A 22,066-nucleotide genomic window follows, 5' to 3' on the forward strand; every position below is an offset into this window, starting at 1 on the left:
GGAGGAGGCAGGAGGGAGCAGAGGAGAAAGTCAAGGTGTGCAGTAGTTTCCGAGGACTTGGGGTTCTGGAGACAGAGGACTCTCCAGAGCCAGCTGGCAGCTGGGGGCTCTCAGCTGAGTGGGGTCCAAGTCCTCAGTGTCACCTGGGACCCCCGTCTCAGCACACTGCACAGCCCACGCTGCATCACAGCCCTTGATGCCTCGGTACCAAGGACAGGGAGCCACACTCCCAGGCCACGGGCCGCTGGCAGAGGTGGCAGAGCAGGAAGAGCCTGGGAGGCTCCTGTTTCATTCTGGCAGATAAACAAGCCAATGCCAGGGTTGGAGGGGTGGACGCTGCGCAGCTTTCCCAGAAAGCCCTTCACCCAGCGGCAGGTCCCTGCCTGCACGTGACATCCTCTCCGCTGGTCCCCATGTCCTGATCTAAATTAAGATACTGGGGTAGAAGCCAGGTAGATTTTCCAAAGCTTCTTAGGAAAGTTGATGTGGAGAGGAGCCCAGGGGGAATGCCTCTGATCAATAAAGAAAATATGGAAATAGGAACTGGACTTACCCCTGTAATGACCTGGGCCTTGAGGAACAAATTTCAGCTGGCTCACCCTAGAAGCCCAACTCAAACTCTGCCACTTTCTACGAGCAGCTTTGATGAACAAAACTGATGCCAACTCTGCTGGACTCCATGTGATGAGCCATCAAATGTACAGATAAAATCACCCTAATATTTTCTTAATGTAGAATGTGCTTAAATATACTAATTCAAAAAAAAATCCTGGGGACCCACCTGCCCAATATCCCAGCCTTCGCTTCTCTGCAGCCTGCTGGGGGGCTATCTATGCAGTGTCCTCTTCCTGCTTTGCTGAAAGCCTCACAAAGGCCCACCTTTTGGTCTCTTTTCCCTTTTTCAGTGGTGGCCCTGCCAGTGGGTCTCCTGATGTCTGGCAGGTGCTCTGCAAATGCCTCTTCTGCAGTTACAACTGCAGAAAGAACCACATTCAGGTTTCCATGTAAGTCACAGCAGCAGGCCCTGGGTGACTGGTCTGAGGAAAGAATGTGGAGAGGCCAGGATCACAAAGGACCTCTCTGCTGCTGCCAGGAAGGCCTTCACCTTTCTTAGGAGACACTAAGTAGTGGCTCCTCACTCCCTCCCACCCTCCATCTCCAACCACTCCTGCCCCTGGCCAGGGAGATGCTGGAGGGGGCCTCACCATCCCGCAGATGCCTGTGTCAAGCTCCCCACCCAGCAAGCTTCTGCCCCTGTGTCTCGCTGTCTCTGCCAGGCTGTGCAGAGCCCATGTCAGCCAGTGGCCATTGAGTTGATGCTGTCCCAGCAATGCCCAAGCTGCAGCACCCAGCTGTGCCACAGGTGCTTGCCAATGAATCTGATTTCTCAAATGGAGTAGCCACTTGGAGGCCAGGTTCTCAGGTCTGGGTCTCTTCTAGACCCCTGGGAATTCTTTTATGTTTTAAATGACTAAGAAATACACTGTTTTTAGAAATAGATTTCCTTTTATTGTTATCAGATCTTTCCAGGAGAAGTAAGCTAGAAAGAAATTATTGCTTTTCTTTACTTTTCTCCTCCTCCTCCTTCCCCTTCTTCTTTTGGTAGGAGGTGGTATTGGGGATTGAACCCAGGACCTCTGCACTGAGCTACATCACATCCCTTTAAATTTTTTTTTCCTTTTGAAAGAGTATCACTGAGTCATTAAATTGCTCATCTTGGCCTTGAACTTGCTATTCTCCTGTCTCAGTTTACCAGAGATCTTGAATTATAGGCATGTGCCACTGTGCCCAGCTGAGAGAAGTTGTTTCTACTGAGAATTCCCTATAACATAAGGTGCTCTGGGAAGAGGTTCTGAAGTACATAAAATAGCAAGCAGCATTGAGAAATCCTAGACAACTGGGCATGGTGGTGCCTGCTTGTAATCCCAGCACTCAGGAGGCTGAGGCAGGAGGATCTCTGTGAGTTCAAAGCCAGCTTGAGATGCATAGCAAGACCCTGTCTCATGAAACCTTAAAACAAAGAAAGAACCCTAGACATATTTCTAGTACAAATCAAAAGTTTTTCCATGAGGAAATGAGGAATTTCCTGAAATGATCTCTCCCTTAGGTGGTAAAGGAGAGTTCATCCAGCCTGGGATGGCTCTCCCACCCCTCCCTCCGCGAGGTGGGAGCGATGCCATCACACAAGGAACATCCCTCTGGGGCTGGGGGCAATGCCATCACATGAGCAACAGCAAGGACAAAACATAATCATAGGCCTTGCCCCTGGTGAGGGGCTCTGGAAACCCACACAGAAGAGGCAGAGCACTGGCCGAGAGAGGCTGGGCAGCAGTTTCACACAGTAGCAGGAAAATGGTGGTGGGAATGCTCGGAAGTGACATTTATCATGCAAATCTGCAGACCAGGGGAGCAAGGGAGCCCTGTGGACAGCAGGGCCAGGCTCCAGGCCCAGGGCTTCTGTCCAGAGCCAGGGGCAGGACAGCCAGAGCATCTGGGGTGGGGAATCAGGGCAGGGGCCAGGGATGAGCTCAGGGAGTCATGCGGGGCTTTGTCACCCTTGTAAGACTTTTGTCCTCCTTGCTACCTAAGCCTCCGGCCACATTGCTTATGTGTGCACCTCTGCACCAACATCCAACACATCCAACGTGGGAAGGCAGGATCGGTGTGGGTGCACTTGGTGCAGATCTTCAAATCGAGCATCTGAGCAAATGTCTGGGAACAGGGAGCTGAGAAGGGTGCCAGGAGCCCTTCATCTCTCTGAAAGAAGAAAGAGGGAATGGCAATCCAATTTAAATAATAATGGCCCCGTGGATTTGTAAGTGTTTTCTTCCCAACTTTTGTCTTTAGGAGAAATCCACAATGTCTCTATCTTTGCTGAGCTCCTCTGATTGCCACCTACCTGGTGTCTGATTTTTCTTCTGCTCTCTGGCCTCTCCACCACACTTTGTTCCTCTCCTGAGCGTGACCCTCACCCCACCCCTGACTCCAGTTGGCGCCCGCTTGGGTGGTGCCCACATTCCTGTCCTGGCCTCTGCCCTCCCACATTCGCCTGCTCTGTCTCTCTCTCAAACCCGCGCCCCACTGGGATTCCTGTGACAGACACTAGCTGGGGGGCCCCTACTAAACTACTAAACATCACTGCATCACTGTGTGTGATGCTCCCGCTTCGCTCTGGGGCAGGCTGAGGAGTTGCCTTGGACGGAGTACTGGGATGCTCACTCATGGAGCGGGTGCAAAGCCACCTGCCCTGGACTCCCAGACCCTGCGCCTCCACACGGAGAGAGAGACCCTGAGGGCCACGTGCCCTCCTGGACCACCAGTCCCAGACCCACTCCCAGCTGATGCAGCGAGGTGCCCAAACGCCCAGACCCATGAGAACTTCATGAGCATTTTATTGGCTTTAAACCACTGGGTTTTGCGGTGTTTTGTTCCTCGGTGATAGATAACCAGAACAGTGTTCATCTCCTCTGTCCCACGCCTGTGTCCCAGGGCAGGCTCTGGTCATCTGTCCTCCTCCACCCTTGCCCTGGGGCACCCAGCATGTGCTGTGGACAGCCTGGCGCTTGAGCCTTCTGAGCAGGAAGCTGACTGCACATGCTCAGCATTCTCCACTGTGTTGTGGCTTGCCAGTAAGCCCAGCCAGCGACCCTCCCATCCCCGGAGCACGGGGCTGTCCCTGTGCCTGCTGAGTCACTGTGCTGGGAAACTGAGCCCTGCTGGCGCTGTGGGCCGGGAGCACAGCTCTTGGCTGTTGCACAAGCAACCTCTGCCTCACAGCTCTTCCTTGTGTCCTGCCTGCCTCTTCCTCCTGTACAGCAAGACTTGTCAGCAGCTTTATTCATTCTTTTATTTTTAAAAAGGTTCCCTGTTCTCAAACAAGACTTAAATATTAAAAATTTAGTCTAAAAAAAATGTTGCCAGCTATTCCTCAGACAGACTAATATCTAGAATATATAAAGAACACAACAGTCTGCCCCCAAATAAAAGACCCAATCCAGAAATGGGCCACTGAAACAGTGAGACACTTTCTGGAAGTCCAAATGGTCAATACGTACGTGAAGAAATGCTGGACCCTGACATCGCTGGCAGCAGAGAAATGCAGATTAACACAACACTGAGATCCCATCTCACTCCAAAAAGAAGGGCCGTCATCAAGAAGCAAACAACAGTGCTGTTGAGGCTGGGGTGGGAGGAGCCCTTCCACAGTCAGTGGGAAAGTAAACTAGTTCAGCCACTATGGAAATGAGTAGGAGATTCCGCAAAAACTAAACTTGGAAATTTCCTTTGACCTGGCTATTTCTCCCAGCTATCTTCCCAAAAGAGTTAAAGACATCACCACATGGATGCATAATACATGCACACCGACGTGTTCATAGGAGCAGTTTGTAATAGCTAAATCTTGGAAGTGGCCTACATGTCCCTTTAGCAGATGAATGGATAAAGAAAACAAAGTGTGGTATTTACACACAATGGAGTACTACTTTGCTGTCAAAAGGCTAAACTTGAATCATTTGTAGGAAAATGGATGCACCTTAAGAACGTAAGGTTAAGTGAAATAAATCAGACACACAAGCTTACATATGACTTGGTTTCTCTTATATGAGAAACATAAATTATAAATAAAGAGCAAAATGAAAAACAGATAATAGGAAGCAGGGAGTTAGATCTTTCTCAAATGGGAAGGGGTCGAGAGATGTACAGGGGAGGGGTGAGAAAGGGAACTGGGATGTGTGATTCCACGCGCCAACTCCACACAAGGAGCGCCCTCCACATGGCATCCTGCAAACACAGACTGATCAAAAACAGATGAAAAAAATTTGAGAACAGAGTGTCCTTGTATCTGCAGTGTGAGAGGTGGGCACACTGCGGCTCGTACTGAGTGTGTCCGGCACTGGCGTTCACTGAACAGCTCTGGGAGCCGGAGGCCGGGCTCCCTCTGTGCTGGCTGCTGTGTGGGCCTCGTCTGCTCGCAGTGATGTGGGGCCTTGCGCGACACATGGCACCGGCTCCGCGACTTGCTCGGGAATGTTCACCGCACAGGCGGATGGCTCACCTCTAGGAGGAATTGGGTACTTTTGAAAGATATTCCGCATCCTCCGAAAAGATATTCCACGTCCTCTAGGAAACTTTATACCGTGCTAGGCGGAAAAGAAAAGAGTAGAATAAAGAAGCTGCTGCTCCTCATGAGATTAAAAACAAGTTTAGGCTGGGGATGTAGCTCAGTGGTTCTGTCGCCTGCCTCACAAGCGCAAGGACCCGAGTTCGATCCCCCGTACAAAAAAAACAAACAAGTTTAAGCCTGGGAGCAACAGTACACACCTGCAATCCCAGCACTCAGGAGGCTGAGGCAAGAGGATCTGTGAACTATGTTCATAGTTCAGAATTTTTTTTTTTACCACTGTTAACAGCTATAATAAACAAATTTATAAATACATCCTTGCATAGATCCTGCCTGGGCTACATAGTGAGTTCAAGGCCAGGGTGAGCTGCACAGCAAACCCTGTGTCTCAAAAAACAAAAACTAGGGCTGGGGATTTAGCTCAGTGGTTCCGTCACTTGCCTTGCAAGCACAAGGACCCGAGTTCGATCCCTGGTACCAAAAAGAAAAAAAAAAAAACAAGCCCAGGTTTGGCGCGCTTTTGGTTCCTGTGTCAAATACAAGTATGACAGCATGGTCACAATCTGAACATATGACCTCTACAGAGCAAGGACCGAGTTGGCAACAGATAAGCTCTGCTGATAATTATGCCTTTCATTTGAAATTGGAAAGCCAGGGTGAAATCTTGAAAGCCAAAGAGATTTTAAAGTACCATTTTTCTGATGAAAAGTAATGTGCATTTGCTTGAGATATTTTAGAAAATATGGTAAGTAAAGGTGACTAAAATAGAAAATCCTTCTAAGAACAATGAAACATTGTTGTCTAGCCTAAACACACACATTAAAAGAAAGATTATACTTCTTTGCTTTGCTTTATTTTCTGGGTGACAATCCTTTTTTTTTTTGGTACCAGGGATCTAACTCAGGACCTTGTGCTTGGGAGGCAGGTGGTGGAACCACTGAGCTAAATCCCTGACCCTTTGCTTTATTTTCTTACCAGTATACCCCAGATCACATTTCACGTTGGTAATATTCTCCTCCGTTAGCGTTTTTAGTGTTTGGTGCTGGGGATTGAACCCAAGGCCTTGTGCGTGCTAAGCATATGCTCTACCACTGAGCTATGGCCCTGTGCCACTTTTAACAGCTAAATGTATTAGTTTATTCCATTTGGCCTGAGAACCAAGTGGTTTTGGTTCTACTTTTACCACTGAGCTATATACTCCCAGCCCCCACAAGATTCTCAACCAGTTCCCCAACTTTGGATATTTTCATAGTTCACAATTTTTTTTACTACTATTCACAGCTATAATAAACAAATTTATAAAAACATCCTTGCATAGCTCCGTGATTACTTCCCAAGACCAAATTCCAAGAAACAGATGTCCTGAGCTGAGTGTTTGGCACTTCATTCTTTCGTACAGTGTCGAATCTTCCTTCAGAAAGATGTCCTCCTGCTTTTATTAGACACTTGGCTCTTAGACGCTCATTGGTCCTGATTATTATGATCGCATTTGCTGTCTTTGTCAGTATGGCAGATCAAGCAATAGCACATAGGCAGACTTCTTCTTGGTGACATTGGACATTTCTCTTGTCTTGGATCATTAGTGAGTTAGTGGTTTAGAACAGGTTCATGAGCCTTGTGTGTATCTTCTATTGTCAAGTGCCACCACTTCTGTTTTCACTAGTACAAAGGTTTTCTTTCATGTATTGATTTGCAAATGCTCTTTACATAGGAATGACAGACTCCTCATATAACTTGCAAATATTTTGCCTGTGTGATCAGTTGTCTTTGCTACTGTTTGTAGTGATTTTGACATAGATAGTTCTTTAAAAGTAAATAGATTGATTTATCTTTTATCTTCACAGTTCTGCCTTAGATGCCAATTTAGGCTGTTTGTATCTCGACTACTTAAAAAATACTTGTTTGTGGGTCGGGGATTTAGCTCAGTGGTTCTGCTGCCTGCTCCGAGAGCTCAAGGTCATCAGTTTGATCTCTGGTACCAAAAAAACCCAAAACAAAACAGGAATTTGGGCTGGGGATTTAGCTCAGTGGTTCCCGTGCCTGCCTCACAAGCGCGAGCACTCGAGTTCAATCCCTGGTACCAAAAAAAAACAAAAACTTGTTTGTATTTTCCTTCAGTGTTATTGTGGTCTCTTAACTTTTTATTTTACAATTAATCTTTTTTACCACTACTCTTCAATATGTCTTTCCTTCTACTTTTTATCTGTTTTTATACTTTTTCAATTTCTTTTTGTTGTTGTTTTTTGTTTGTTTGTTTGTTCTGAGACAGAGTCTCATTACATAGTTCAGGCTGGTTTTGAACTCACTGCGTACCCCAGGCTGGCCTCAAATTCATGGCGATCCTCCTGCCTCAGCCTCCCAGAGTGCTGACATTACAGATGTGATTTCTTCTTTAACCCATGGATTACCTAGATATGTGTTTTAAATTTCCAAATATATGAGTTTCTAGTCAAGCTTTTTAAAAAACTGACTAGGGCCGGGGATTTAGTTCAGTGGTTCCGCTGCCTGCCTCGCAAGCTAAGGACCCGAGTTCAATCCCCAGTACCAAAAAAAACAAAACAAAACTGACTCGTAATCTAATTCTACTCCAAGAAACACATTTGGTATGACTTTTATAGCATATGAGACTTTTTGTTTATGTTCCATGTGTGCTTAAAAATAATACCCATCTGTGGTTGGTAGGTGTGATGTTCTATATACATCATTTAGATTAAATTATTAGTCATCTTGCTCAAGGGATTTTTTTTCCATTTCTTCTGTCGGCTCTGTAGAGAAGTGTGTAAATCGCCCATTTTGGCTGTCCCATTTTCTGTTTGGTACTGTTCACAGTGTGGCTCACTGCCCAGTGATTTGGTCCACTGTGTTCAGTCCAAGAGCAGTTAAGTCTGACACTGAAATAAACATTTAGCAACTCTATTAGGAATTTTCTTTTCTTTTATTTTACTTTTTGGATTTTCTGGGACAGGGGCTCACTATGTAGTCCAGGCTGGCCTTGAACTCACAGCAATCCCTCCTGCCTCAGCCTCCTGAGTGTGAGGATGCCAGGTGTGTGCCATCATGCCCAGAGTCTGTTAGCAATTTGACGTTGCTGTGACAACCATGTATGTGACCAGTGGACTTGTATTTTCTTCTTTTTATTATCCATTTTATGGTAGAATTGATCTGCAACAGATTAGAAAGTTTTAAAATATTCCTTTGCCACAGATTACATGAAAAACACTATTTTATCTTGTAATTCTATCAGTGTTTGCTTCATACCTTTCAACTATGTTCTTCAAGGCATAGAATCTTAGAATTGCAAAATTTTCCCAGCGAACTGAAGATTTTATCATTATGAATCAGCTTTCTTTATCTCTGGGATTACCTTTTGCCTTAAAAGTCTACTTTTGCTGTATTTCTATATAACAGCGCTAGACTTCTTTTTCCATCCATCTGTATCTTTCTACTTTACCTGAGCCTTTTGTAAGCAGCATAAAGGGATGTATAAAAATCCTGTCTGGCAGGCTTTGTTGCTTAATTAGAGTGTTTAGTTTACTTGTAGTAAATGTAATTACTGATGTGTTAGGATCAAATCTGCCATTTTACTCTTTGCTTTCCCTTTCCCTTCCTAGTCTAAGCGCTGTTCTCCTTCTTTGCCTACTTTAGGGCTTGGTATTTTTTAATACTGCTTTTTTCTTTCCACTGCCTCCTGTTTTGTATAACTTGGGTTTTATGTAGCGTTGGCGGCAGTGATCACAATAAACACCCTTCGCTTGCTGTGGCCTTCCCGCATCTCTGTGTTTGCTCTTCCAAGGTAACAGTAAGTAAACACCCGTTCACCCCCTGGAGTTCTGGGTCATTGTTTTGTTTAGCTCTTTATCAGTATTTCACCCTAAGGCATTGTTACAGTTTTGTACCATCCACAGTCATTTAAATTAGCTGCATATGTACCCTTTGTGCCCTTTATGCTATTCTTTCCTGTATCTTTAAGCTTTTGAGGCGCTGATTCTTCGCTGGGGAGAGCATCCTGTGTCACTTTAGTGTTGGTCTGAAGTCACAGACACCTCTCACTTCTACTCCAGCATTCAGAAGATCCCATTCACTGTCGTTTTTCCTTCCTTCCCTCCCTCCCTCCCTCCTTCCTTCCTTCCTTCCTTCCTTCCTTCCTTCCTTCCTTTCCTTCTTTCCTTTCCTTCTTCCTTCCTTCTTTCTGGCCTGAGGATCGGTCTCGAACTCACAGGGATTCTCCTGCCTCAGCTTCTCAAGTGCTGGGAATTCAGGCTCACTCTAATCCAGTTCCAGGACTTGAAATGATTGGAGGGTGTGTTCATTGTGAGGCTCATCTATGGCCACACTCATGACTCAGCTCTGGCCCTTTCAGAATCCCACATCAGTGCCCTGGGAGTTTGCCAGAAGTTTCCAGGCCTGGGGATTTAGCTCAGTGGTTCTGGTGCTTGCCACGAAAGCACAAGGTCCCGAGTGTGATCCCCGGTACCAAAAAAAAGAAGAAGTTTCCTTTTTCCATGACCTTGTACTCCAGGTTCCAAGAACACTTCCATCTCCAGGCCCCCAGCCCAGGCTCTGAAATTGGCCACATCACTGGCCTCACCATGGGAGCTCCCACCTCTCCAGCCCCAGCCTGCTACTTTTCACTGACACTCTGATCTCAGATGTTTTCAAGCAGACAGACTTCACATCTTTTCTCAGATTTTCTGATTGTGTTTATCAGAACTGCTCATCTACTACTATAAGAAAACCCAAGTTCTTTATTTCAACTTTAAATTTGCCTGGGATGTATTCAAGTTGGGCATGAGTTATCCATTTAGTCCCAGCATCACTCACTGAGTAATATCTCCATGATGATATAAGCCATCACTGTTGTCATACTGTAAGTGATCAAGTGAACATTTGGATCTTTCTGGACTTTGTGATCCATTTAATATTTCTACACCAGCACTAGGTCATTTATTGGTTCCAGTCAATTGCTGTAGTTCATAATACATTTAATATCAGGTGAGAGAGGGCTTCTTGTGTTCTCTCTCTTTCCCTCCCTCTTCACAGAAATTTTTTGTTGTTTTATTCATTTATCTTTGTTCTTAAGCATGAATCTTAGAATCTTAATGACATTTCTCCACCAAAATCCCATTGAGAATCTGATGGGAATTTTATCAAATATGGATTTATTTGAGAATTAACAATTTTCAATATCAAATGTTCCCATCAAATAGCAACATGCCATAAATCTCTACAAGTTTTTAAAAGTCATACCAACCTAAGGCAAAGGAGCTGGGCTTCCACTCTCCCGGTCAGGTGATCTGAGGACCCGGTGGCCCAGGGAGGTATAAAACCTGGGCTCCGCACATCCAGGGAAGTGTTCTAGATCCACAAGGGACGTATTCCAAGGAAAATCCACAGTTACAAGCTATTAGAGGTAAAAGCCTACCAAAACCAGAGGGAAGGCAGGGATCAGTAAGGAGCAACAGCAGCTCTGATAGAATCAACAATGTTTGCAGTAACAATTGTGCCTATTTTTGGTGTGTACGTTTGTCAGTCTAAAAATTTCAACCAGTGTGTCCATTACTTTCCTGTGGCACTCTTCCACGTCTACAAACAGCAGCTTCTCTAACACTGCTCCCTGGATAAACAATGGATCGCTTCAGTTTCCTCCTTCCTGAACTTGGACCTCACCTACAAAGTATTATAAATCTTACTTTGCTGTGCCAGTATCTGTAACTTTATACTTTAGTACAACCCTGGTCCTAGGGGTGTCCTAAGAAGCTTTGAAATACAGAATGATGACAGAAAGAGAGAAAGAGAGAAAGAAAAAGTCAAATAGAAATATCAGTGATCATAGGACTGTGCCAGTATCAGAAAGTGGAGGCAGAGAGCTGAAGTGATAGACAAGATCTTGGGGTCAGTGACCGATGAGGTGTGGCATGGGACAGGGTGGCTGGGATGCAAGGTACACACACAGATACACACACACACACACACGCACACGCGCACGCGCACGCACACCCACACCACACTGACCAACCAATCCACAAAGCTCTGTTTAGCAGCCCAGAATACAGTAGACCCTGTTTGAGTCTATGGTATAATCACTACAGAATTTGAATGTTTTAGGGACTCACAAGAGGACTCTGATTAAAGGGTTACGGAGCTTTGTAAGAACACATTCATCTGAAAGGATAAGAAAGTCAGGCACTTTTCAGTTTGGGGAAGAGTCAGAAGTTACCTGGTGCCAGACCTGGTGAATAAGGTGGATGACGACATAGTGTCATGTTTTTATTTTTTATGTTTTGTACCGGGAATCAAACTCAGGACCTTGCGCTTGCGAGGAGGCAGGCAGTGGCACCGCTGAGCTAAATCCCCGGCCCAAAGTGTCATGCTCTTATGAGCCTGCTTTGCTATTGGATGGCACTCAGCAGCAGTATTTAGCATATTTTTTTATCAAAGCTTGTAAAGATGTGGGATTACAGGCAGGTGCCAGGATACTCAGCCAAGAACACGCTGTTCTGAGAGGGAGTCTGAACCTCGAATTCCTCTTGGCTTCCTGTTTGACAGTGAACATGACAGAGTCTCATCCCCTCACGTGCATTCCTGATACCCACCATGAAGTCCTCCCCAGAGCTGAGCTGTGCCAGTGCCCTGCCAGAATCCCCAGAACTCTGAGCTAGGTGACCCTCTTCATAAGCCAGCCTGCCCCCAGCGTTTCATGACAGTCGCGGGAAGCACACCACCCATCTGATGTCCAGCTGTGAGGCCTGGCTCTGTCACCGTCCTCCGGATTTCCTTCCTGAAAGGTGATGTGTCGCATACAGGCATGAAATGACATATATGGGTCCTGGGGTCCCCTTCATCCTTCATCCTTTTGTTCCTACCCGTATGGCTGATTTGGGAAAGAGACTTTCGGCCCTAAGGTGTCTATTGGAAGCAGCACTTGGATCGCCACAGTCTGCACCAAGACACCACTGACGTCTGCAGCACTGGTGGTGCAGCTCCTGACCTCAGCACACTGGCTCCTGTGTGAAGCAGCTGGCGGCCCTGGCATAAGGGTGGTGAGCGTGTGAGGGGCAGCAGGTTGTGCAGCCCTGTCACTGTGGAAGCCGGGAGTCAGTTCAGGTATGGATGTGCCCCAAACCTCAGGCACTGTCCGGCAGCATTCCATGAAGGTGACTGATCGTGGGGTGGGTGTGACAGCTGACTTGCTGTGAGGAGCCAGAGCCTGGTCTGAAGAGGTGGGTCACGGGGTCGTGACCCTGACCTGAAGGGCTCATCTCCCTCCCGGCTCCTCCCGACTCTGCTTCCTGCCCGCCATGCCGTGAGCTGCTCTCCTCCACCAGGCCCCTCTGCCAAGCCGTCCTGCCTTGGAGCCAGCCGACCTGGACCGGAACTGTGAGCCCAAATAAACTTCTCCTCTTTTAGGGTATGGGTGTCAGGTGTTGTGTTCCAGCAAGGAGGAAAAGAATTAAGACACCCACCGTGTGTGGTGGTCTGGGGAATACCAGGTAAGCAACCGCATGTTCACGGGTGGGAGCAGAGTCAGCTCCACATGCTGAGGAGAAAGATGGGGCAGAGCTTAGGCCCCTCGCTCCCTCCGTGGCCATGGCTCCTCCCTGACTGCTCACCAAGGGGATGAGACCAGTGTCTGCACTGCACCTGGAGCTCGAGGCTGCACAGTAGCTTCATGTTCCAAATGTTGGGCAGCCTGACGGGAAACAAGACTCAGAATTTAGCAGAGAAAAAGCAAGAAGACAAACAGGAGACCCCGATGCTGCGCAGGGGTCCGGGTGGCGGCCCACATGCTGCTGCTGGGCTGACTGCGGGCACCTCCTGGCTCTTCCCCTCCCAGTGACCCCCGGATGTGCACCTCACCTTCTGACCTACTGCACTGGACTGCGTCGTGTGCGAGGAGCCTCCCCCTGCCCTGTGCATCAGGGGTCCCTCTCCTGCAGCTTCCTGGCTTCCGGGCATCCTCGGGTGTCGTCGCTGGGCTTTAGGGACCTGGATGGCGATGTTCGTGATGCTGAGGCCGACAGCAAAGTGCTGGACGCTGCCACGTGTCAGAAGTATTACCGGGATTGGACTCAGGACCTCTGTCCTGAGCTGCGTCCACTCTTATCCTCACAAGAGCCCTCGGGGGGACCGCTGCTTTCATCACTGGTTTACAGTAGGGACCCTGACGCCCGCAGAGCAAAAGCCACTTAGTCACGGTGACAGGGAGACTCGCGGATGAGGCTGGGATTCCTCCGCCCAGATCCATGCTCTCAGGTAATGCGCAGCTGACAGGGGCAGAGGAGCCTGAGTGGGCACTGACTCGTGCCCAGCAGTTCCCAGGCTCACCTCCGATCTCGCGGAGACAGCACAGTTCTGATTGTCATCATCATCACAGAGGGAGGCTGGGAGACTCAGAGGTCCCCCAACTTCTCCCACGTTCCACGGGAACCCAAGTGGCCGATCTCAGATGCAGCCTGGGGCAAGCTTCACTCTTCCCCTGAGTTAAAGCTAGAATCTGGGTTTCTGGGTCCATCCTGTCCATCCGCAAGTTAGCTGTGTATCTTAACTGCGGCAGGCCCTCCTGCAGGAGTGGATCTGGCCCCCGTGGATCCCTGACCTTTCGGACAGAGCAGTCTGAGCCCCCTCCTAGGCCTGGTGTGAGTATTACTGAGCACCGCCAGTCTTTCCCAAGCAAAGGCGATGCCCCTGTGTAAACTAAGGGATGCAAGGTCTTCTCCCCGCAACACAGCCTTGCCTGGACCTTTCCAACCCCAGTATGTTTTCGGTCTGCCCTTTTCCTCCTAACATCCCGCCAGGGCCAGGCTTTGGGCACAGAGCTGGCTGCTGTGAGTGGGGCCTCTGTCATCAAACCCTCACTGGCCTGAAAGCTCTAATCCCTTGTGGGCTTCCCATCACCTCGCTCAGCACCGCCTCCCTCCCACAAGCCCTGCCCTTCTGAAGAGCCATTAAAGTGTTTCCCCCTGTAAATGTAGGCGTGTTTCCTGCAGTCCTGTCAGTAGGAAGAATCTCAAGCCATTTCTGATGTCACCCGCCTCCTTCCCGAATCCTCCTCATGCCTCCACTGTAACAGGGTTAAGAAAATATCAGTTCTTCCATACACACGAACGTAGGCTGCTCTGAGGTTTCCTGATTCCTTCATCCTCACCTTTTCTAGAATACACGGTTGATCGTCATCCTTTGGCATTTGAGGAAGAAATGACTTGTCCATCCTTAATCTTTGTTTATTCATTCCTTTTGCCCCTGGGACCAATGGTCATTTGTATCTCTGTTCCTGTAATGATGCTTTGATTTTACAAACCAGCAGCTTGGCCAACTTAGTTTTCTCTCTAAGTTTAAATTCCTCCCCTGTCTGGCAGTTGGACGTAACAGTAAGGAGGCAGCTCATGTACTAAGTCCTTAGGCCACAGGATTGCAACCTGTAAATAAAGTCAGCCGTGGTAATGCACAGAGTCCACCCGAGTCCCAGCACACTTGTATTTGTGGACACTGAAAGTTAAATTCATGTCATTTTCTCCTTTCCTGAAATGCTACTTTTGGCCAATTATTTAACAGTGCCAAAGCAATCCCTAGCTTGTAGGTTACACAATCAGCCAGCGGGATGGATTTGGGACTGGATTCGAGCACTGAAATTCTCTCCTTACCCAGTTTCATGGCAGGCCGGAAGCAGAGGAGCCTTAGAAGCTGGCAGGTGTGGTCACCCCGTGTGTCACAGAAGGACCTTGCGCCCAGCAGGTGAAGGGCAGGTGAGCACACCGCCGACAGGCTGGCGGGAACTGCGTGTGGGACGTACATGTGACAATGGCCTCACTCCCTGTGAAACCGGCTCCTGATAGGAAGAATGAGCTTGCTCAGGTACAGGTTGGAAAGTGACTCTACTCCTGCCTGGAAGGAGTACTTTGTAACTCTGTGTTTAAGTGAAAATATGACCACCAGCACTTTGGGTGAACATATAAATGCTCACTTCCATAAAACATTACATTTTTGTTGCTGTGTATGCTTTCTTGTTATGACTGAGACCAATTAGACAACAGCTTAAATCAACTCAATGCAGGGCCGGGGATGTAGCTCAGTGGTTCCACCACCTGCCTTGCAAGCACAAGGTCCCAAGTTCGATCCCCAGTACCAAAAAAAAAAAAAAAATCAACTCAATGCAGTTTTGCAGAGGCGTAACATCTGTGGAATATTCAAACTAATAAATAAAAGTAAGTAAATTTATCTTGAAAATTTTCTTGAATGAATTGGACTAAAATATTAATCACTTGGACAGGAAAGCCAAGAACAAGGACAATCTCTTCAGTCCATGGTGTTGGGGCAGCCACAGGCAGAATAGTGAAACTAGACCCCTCCCTACCATTGGACGTGAAAATCAACTCAAAATGGATTCAACACTTACATACAAGATCCAAAACTACACAACTCACTAAAAGAAAATGGGCAAGAATTTTTTTTGGATAAGAACCCAAAAATGCAGGCAACAACAGCGAAATTGGCAAGTGGGATCACATCAAACTAAAATCTTCTGCACAATATAGGAAACAATGAAAAGCACTGTATAGGGCATGACAGAAAGTGTAAACTATGCATCTGACAAGAGGCTGCTCTCCAGAATAAGGAGCTCAACTCAAGAGCAAAATAATAATGATCTCAACAATAATAATCCAATTTAAACGTAGGCAAAAGACCTGAACATTTCTCAAAGACGTTTCTCAAAGGAAGATATACGATTGCCCAGCAGGCATGGGAAAAAAATTCCACATCACCAGGTGCCAGAGATGTGCAAACCTAAACCACAATGAGATAACACTTTAACTCAATTAGAATGACTATTATCAAGGACAAAGCAAAAATAACAAGGATGTGGAGAAATAGAAGTACTTATGTACTGCTGGTGGGTGTGTAACTTAGCAGAGCTATTATGGAAATCAGTATGAAGATTCCTTAAAAATTGAAAACTTGTCAGTAATCCCAGCTACTCCAGAGGCTGAGGCAGGAGGACTGCAAGTTTGAGGGCAGCCTGGACAACTTAGCAACACCTTCTCTCAAAATAAAAGTCAAGGGCCGGGGATGTAGCTCAGTGGTGCCACCACCTGCCTTGCAAGCACAAGGTCCCGAGTTCGATCCTGGTACCAAAACACACACACACACACACACACACAAATGAAAGTCCAAAGAAAGGGGACTGGTGATGTATCTCAGTGGTAGAATACTTGCCTAGCACACAGGAGACCCTGGGGTCAATACTCAGCCCTGGATTTAAAAAAAAAAAAATACCTAAAAACAGAACTGCCACGAGATCCAGAAATCTCACTGGTGTGTACATAGCCAAAAGAAAGGAAATAGTTCAAAGGAGACTGCACTCTCCTGTTCACTGCAGCACTGTGAAGATGTGGAGTCAACGGAGGTAACAGCGAAGATGTGGAGTCAACCGAGGTATCTGCTAATTGATGAAGATGTGGTGTAAACGCACAATGGAATACTATTCAGCCATAAAAAAGAATGAAGTTCGTCTTCTGTGTCACAAGGGTGATCCTGAAGGGCACTGCGTTAATCCAGTCACGAAGAACAGATACCCCGGGTTCCTCCTCATTTGTGGACCCTAGAAGAACTGATCTGCGGAAAAAGAAAGAACAGTGGTTACTAGATGCTGGAGAAGAAGGGAAGAGAGAGTGGTCAAGAAGTACAAAGTTACAGAGAGGAGGAGGAATAACTTCTGCTGTTCAGCGGGATGACTGGAGTTAGCAATGCTGTGTTACGTGTTTCAAAATAACTAGAAAAGAGGATTCTGTTCTCACCTCAAACAAATGACTGAAGTTAGAGATGGCTATGATCACGCTCTACCCATAAATGCTGCAGCTCTTAAGTGTCAGTTAAAAACAAACAACGAAATAACCACACACCAAAGGAAAAACGTTGACGTCTCCTCTCAGGACTGGTAGAATTAGCACAAATGAACTGAAAAACATTCTCGGTGAGTTGTACACAGTTTGAGTCACCATGACCCTCCCAGGAGCCCTGCAAGATGTCAGTGTTGTTGGGTTTTTGTAAGTAGCACAACAAACTATTTTTGCAAAGTTTTAGACAGCCCTGGTGCAGGTGGCTTAATCTGTGAGGCTGTATTTTAAAACCTATCAGTTACCATCCAAATGGGCTAACCAGACAATAAGAAAGATCGCCATGTGTGCAAAAATGGGTGAAATATCTTGGAGCACGGGCGCTTGTGTGCATAGGTGTGCATGTGCCTGTGTGGTAATGGAAAGCTGCTTTAAAAATCCAGCGCTCACTCTTAGGTTTTGGCAACCAAGGAGCTGGAGGGAGCAGAAACGGCCCATTCCAGCAGTCTAGGGAGCTGGGAGGTCGCGGAAGGGGCCAGAGGCAGCCCAGGACTTGCATCTGGGCCTCGCTTGGTGCTTCCTGAATCTTCACAGCCCCTGCTTTAGCACCCAGCTCTGGCAAGTGCTTCCAGGAGACTGGGGGGGGGCACTGCAGAGACGGGCACCACTGTCCCAACTGCCTGCACTCCATCCTGCTGTGGGTTTCGGGCTCCCCCACTTTCGGGCCCCTCCCGGAGCCTTCCTCGGCTCACACCTGGGAAGAGGAGGGTCAGAGGTCTGGCAGCAGTAACCCCAGTGCACGCTTCGGTCTCCGCCTGTGATGGTGACACCCTCACCCGGAGGTTTCTGTGGCTCAGGGACCCCCGGAGGCCAGGCCCACCCTTCCATGTGGAAACCTGATCCTGAGGTCTCCAAAGCCTCCCCTGGGTTCAGGCTTCGCAGGAGGGTGTCTTCATCCCAGGAGAGGGAAGGGTCCCAGCAGCTCGGGCAATGGGCGGCTCAGAAGCCTTGAGCGAGGTGACCGTCTCTCCGGGGTGGGCTGCTCACTGTTCCTACACCACCCGGTCAGCACCCGGAAAGGAGGCTCCCGGGGGCAGAACTGCTGGGCGCCCGCTTCCTGCTCCCCCGGCCCTACTCCTGGGCAGACTCAGCCCTCGGTGCCGTCTTCCTCTCCCTGCCCAGACCTCGGTCTCTGGATCTTCACTCTGCTCGATTATTCACTTTATTTAACCCCACCACCAAGGCTGGGTGCCATACGGTGCCAGGAATGCTGAGCTGGGGAGCAGCAAAAGGAGGGCCCTGTGCTCTTGGGATTGAGCGCTGGGCAAGGCAGAAGGTCGGGGAGTTATTACCAAAGCGCTTCAGGCCTTATGATGTGGGGAGCGCTGTGGGCAGTCTTGGCTCGCTCAGTATTTGTAGGAAGTCTTCCAGGGCGAGGCTGAGGACACAACCAGGATGTAAGGGGGGGTCGCTTCCTACCCCACGTCCACAGAAGGCCCCTGATGTGATGCAGGGGCTGTGAGTCCTGAAGGCCATGGCTGAAGTGGCTGAACCCCAAAGGGTGAGAAGGGGCAATGATGGCCACCTAACACCGCCTCCTGACCCCAGGGGGGCAGCTGGGCCCCTGCAGAACTGTCCTCAGGGGTCAGCTGCCTGGCCAGCACGCCTGGCCCCTGGCAGTGGTGTCCAACACCTGGACACCACCCACCTGGCTCTGCTTCCGCCCAGCACTGCCACACAGGGCCGCCTCTCCCTGACCAGTACCATCCTGCAGCAACGCATGCACTTCCCCTCTCCGATAGCTGACTCGGTCCTGAGCCGGTGGGCCCTGCTGCTCTCTCCAGGGGAGCTCACTGCCTACTCCCCCAACTTCCTTGGCAAATCACCAACAAACACAAGGCCAAGAGTCCACTCATGTTTTGCTTCTTGAGGCTCTGAGGAACCCATCCCCCTCGAGGGGCGTCATGGCCTGGCTGCCCTTACCCGGCTGAAGGGTTAAACTGCAGGGCCGCTCGGGGCTGGTGGCTCTGCCTTCGACACCAGGACACAGAGGAGCCGGGGTGAGGGAAGCAGAGCTGGGGACAGGTCCTCCCTCCCCACTGCTGTGGTCCTCTGCAGAGCACCATGACCTGTGCATCTGCTGTGGGAAGAGCCCAGGACGCCCCAGGCCAGCCCCTGGGTGTCAGGGCGGAGTCCTCACCACTGTCATTTGGGAGGCCTCAGTGAAGATGAAGCCCTGGGTCGCTGCTCCAGGCAGAGCGGGAGGAGGCCCGGGAGAGGCAGGGTGGCATGGGGGACCCTCGGGCCTGGGCCGGCGCCTCACACTGCGCCATGGCAGGAGTGCTGCAGTGAACCCACTGCACAGCAGCTTCTCCCTCTGGGGGCTTCCTGTGGCCCCAGGTGTTTGAGTTTTGTTTGTTTTGCGGTGCAGGGCTGGAACCCAGGCCTCAGGCCTCCCCACTGAGCTCCGGCCCCAGCCCCGCCCTGATGCTCGGTGGCCTTTCCTGCTGCAATTGTGAGGACAGCAGGCTCCTGAAGACAGTGAGACAGAGGACTCCGGTCTGGTGTCAGGAAGAATTACTCTCATTTCCCCATCCCTTTCCCCAGTGTGGCTTTTTACAATGGCTCATAATGAGCATCAAATCACAATGGGTGTTAATTCAGGGTGTGTGTTCAACTCCGGGCCTTCATCAAAACTGTTTTGAATGCCGAGATACTGTTCATTGGAGAAACAGATCCTGCTTCCCTCACTTGGTCCTTAGCGCTTACGTTTTTAGCACCCAGTCTTTTCCCTGGTGAGTAGCATTTCAAAAGATGCCTCTGTCCAAGACCTGTGGCACGGCCCTGGGCACAGGCCTGGGCCCGCCAGGAGGTGGCTGGGTGTGCTGCAGCAGGCTGGCACCTGGCGTCTTCCAGGCCCTGAGCTTGGGTTCCCTGCACATCCACCAGGTGCTGGGCCTTGTGGTTCGTAAGACCATTTGCAAAGTCACATCTCCTTAGAGCTAAAGTTAGCAGGAAGGGGACATTTGTAGTGAAGACAGTGGGGTGTTTGGGCGCTTAGAAGAGGGTCTGCAGCAGGGCTCGGGAGGGCCTGGACTTTGAGAGCATTCAGCAAATTCTCCAGAACCCCGTCGTATCTCATGACACACATGCACTCCATGCTCCCTCCACATCCCCGAATACGTGTGTTAGTCCCTTTCCTGTCAGGGGGAAAATGCCGACACCCAGTGTAAAGGAGGAGAGGTTACTTTGGCTCCTGATTCAAGATTCAGTCCACGGTTGGCTGACTCCAAGGCAGAGACAGCATGGCAGAGGGGCCTGGCAGAGCACAGCGGCTCAACCCATTGTAGCCAGGAAGCAGAGAGGGAAGGGAGGAGCCAGGGACAAGAACCACGCCCAGGTCACCCGCTGGTGCCTCGCCTCTTCCAGCCAAGCCCAGCTCTGAGCACACAACCTTTTAGATCTAGGCCATACCAACGTGGTAAGTGGAAAGTAGCCACTGCTTAGGTCCTGGGTTCAAGTCACCATTCTGCCTCTTGACACCCTCGGTTCCAACAGCCTTTCCTGTCCAGCTTTAGTAGCCTGGCTTCACAACACACCCTAGAAGCAGCTTCGCTCCCTCGCTTCCTCCGCCTTTCCTGTAAACATTTACTGAAGGTGTCTACCCTCGCTCTGAGATTGGCACCAACACTCCAGTAGTAGGAGACCGAAACGTGCAAACTAAAAGCTGAGACTGCGTGTTCCAGCCTGTGACCGGAAGTCTCCTTGGGGGCCGGCTCTCGTCCACTGGGTGGAGACACGGAGTGGCCCCATCCTCCTTGACACCCGCTTCCTGGTGATCTCATCTGGTCTTAAAGCTTTGAAAATCACCTTTGTACTGACACCAGTCACATCTCCATCTGTACGTCTCCCGGAAGCTCCACTCTCCTATGTCCCTCCCATGGGGCTCTCCATCCCAGGCCTTCCCTCTCCCACCCAACGCCTGCAGCCCTCCCACCTTCAGCCTCTGTCTCATAACATGGCGGCTCCATCCTTGCAGTTGCTCAAGAGCAACTCTGAGGTCATCCTGGACCCCTGTCCTCCTCCCACATCTACTCTCAGACCATCAGCCAATCATGTTGTTCTAGTCCAAAGCACATCCCGAGCCAGACCGCCTCTTCCCACAGAGTGACCACTGCTGTGGCCTCCAAACTGCCATCATCTCTCACTTGGATTTTTCCAGAAGTCTGGTCTCCTGGCTTCCATACTTGCTTTTTGACAACCTCTTCTGGACGCAGCTGCCTGAGGGATCTTGCTAGCCCTGAGCCAGACGATGGCGCTCCCTTGCTCCAGTCCCCTCCAATCTCAGTCAAAGCTGAAGTGCCACCAGCCCGACCCAGCGACCTGACCCAGCCGTGGTGCCTTACGTCCTATACTCACGGCCTTACTGGCCTTTTGGCTGTTTCTTAATGGTGCCGAGCACAGGCCTGCGCCCGATCCTTCAGCCTTGCTCCTCCCTCAGTGTAAAACAATCTTCCCCCACCAATGTGCCTGGCTCCCCTCCACTCCCTGCAGCACCTCTGCTCCAGCACTGCCTCTGGAGTGGGGCCCCCCGCATCCCCCACCCAGCCAACCCCAACCGCGGGTCCTCCTCCTCGTCATTGACCACTGTCCACCATATGCAAGTGTTGGTTTGCCTTTGGTGGGCTCCGCAGTGGAACACAAGCTTCATAAAGCCAGAGGCTTTGTCTGCTTGGTTCACTGCTTTACCTGCAGGGCCATGAACCCAGGAGGTACAATGTGGTGACAGAGATCCAGAAATCCAGTGAAACAAAAGTGTTGGAGAAGCGGGAACCGTGGGGGTCTGGAGGTCCATCCATTGCCTCCCTGCCCTGAGGAAGCCCTCAACACACCTGGGCCAGACCCGAAGACGTCTCCGGAGCACAATTCCAAGACCAGCAATGGAAGCTACTGCTCATCCTCGACTGCACGTGAGGGCTGGAGGCTGTCTTTCCCTGTGGCTATCATTTCGGACACATATGTGGGTTCTTTTAACATGTTCTGTAATTAAATATCTTTCCTGAGAAGCAGCTGGCTCTCCTGAGAAAACACTAGTTGCCGAGTTGTGAAACACTTC

The 22,066-nt window shown here is 49.5% G+C and overlaps 1 long non-coding RNA gene across 2 annotated transcripts in view; it reads left to right on the forward strand.

Annotated features, from left to right (window-relative positions):
- The window catches only part of LOC106009857 (uncharacterized), a 60,276-nt gene extending 40,086 nt beyond the window's left edge, over window positions 1–20,190 (forward strand). For both annotated transcript variants that reach the window (XR_001183840.3, XR_015442948.1), the window contains exon 3: window positions 11,666–20,190. This is a non-coding gene — a long non-coding RNA (uncharacterized LOC106009857). The remainder of the gene's footprint in view (window positions 1–11,665) is intronic.
- Window positions 20,191–22,066: the final 1,876 nt, after the last annotated feature.

Source organism: Heterocephalus glaber, unplaced genomic scaffold (assembly GCF_053883595.1).
Source record: "Heterocephalus glaber isolate CG9 unplaced genomic scaffold, H.glaber_assembly_v1.0 deba00001556, whole genome shotgun sequence".
NCBI lineage: Eukaryota > Metazoa > Chordata > Mammalia > Rodentia > Bathyergidae > Heterocephalus > Heterocephalus glaber.